Source organism: Brassica oleracea, chromosome C2 (genome assembly GCF_000695525.1).
Source record: "Brassica oleracea var. oleracea cultivar TO1000 chromosome C2, BOL, whole genome shotgun sequence".
NCBI lineage: Eukaryota > Viridiplantae > Streptophyta > Magnoliopsida > Brassicales > Brassicaceae > Brassica > Brassica oleracea.
In genome coordinates, this window is record NC_027749.1 from 41,336,624 (window position 1) to 41,337,027 (window position 404).

A 404-nucleotide genomic window follows, 5' to 3' on the forward strand; every position below is an offset into this window, starting at 1 on the left:
TCCTTTACCCTTGGCTTCCACAATCTTCTCCAAGATTTCATCATTGATTTTCTCATCAACAATCACCACTTCATCATCTAAGTTGATGGCCACCTCCTCACCTAGTTTCGCAGCATCCCTGGTGAGGATTGTAGGAGGTAACTGCTTACCACTCCTAAGGGTGATTGTAAGACCCGATCCTGGATTCCCCAATCCAACCAGACTGCAGCCTCACCAAACAATACAACCAGTTTCATTTACATATTCAAGTTCAAGTGTTAAATAATTCTAAGTATTTTTCATAGTTTTGAAGTTCCAACATTCACACTCAAACCATCCAACATCGACTAGGGCAAATAGATATTTCATAGATAATAACCAAGGTTCATACATCATTCATCATCCTAATAAATAGATCGGAAGAG